Genomic DNA, 757 nt, shown 5'->3' with positions numbered 1-757 from the left:
GCCCGAGCCCACGGGTTGGAGACCAGCCTGGGCAACTTGTTATGCGGGCGTGGGGGCGCCTGCCTGTGGTTCCAGCTTCTTGGAAGGCGGAGGCGGAAGGATCGCCGGAGCCCAGCAGGTCCAGGCTGCGGTGGCCGGGAGCGTGCCTCTGCACTCGAGCCTGGGCAAGAGTGAGACCCCGACTCAAAAAAACCCACAAGATAAAAACATAAAATAAAAGGCAAAACAAAACTAGCACATAACCTTCCCTCCCCAGCCCTGGAAGAGAACTATGAAGGAAGTAGGAAATTGTAATCCTAAGGGATCCTTAAACAATCTACCCTCTGACCACTGGACTAACCATTTAGCTAGAGGGATAAAACACATTCATGCTCAACAAAGGATTTGTTAAAACTGACAAAGCATTACTATCCAGGTCGTAGAAACGCCTACAAATCAGTGAGAAAAAGATAGACCAAGAGAAGAAACATGGGCAACTGACTTGACTGGCACCTCACAAAAAAGGAAAAGGAGGCCACCTGTAATGCCAGCACTTTGAGAGGCTGAGGTGGGAGGATCGCTTGAGTCCAGGAGTTTGAAGCTGTAGGCTGCAATGTGCTATGATCACAATAATGCATTGCAGCCTGGTTGACAGGGTGAGACCCCATCTCTTTAAAAAAAAAAAAAAGGAAGCCGGGCTCGGTGGCTCAGCCTGTAATCCCACGCCTTTGGGAGGCTGAGGTGAGTGGATTGCCTGAGCCCGCGGGTTCGAGACCCG

Source organism: Carlito syrichta, unplaced genomic scaffold (assembly GCF_000164805.1).
Source record: "Carlito syrichta isolate Samal-C Ts95f unplaced genomic scaffold, Tarsius_syrichta-2.0.1 Scaffold315401, whole genome shotgun sequence".
NCBI classification, from domain to species: domain Eukaryota; kingdom Metazoa; phylum Chordata; class Mammalia; order Primates; family Tarsiidae; genus Carlito; species Carlito syrichta.
The sequence above is the reverse complement of the archived record's forward strand: the minus strand, read 5'-3'. Positions refer to the sequence as shown.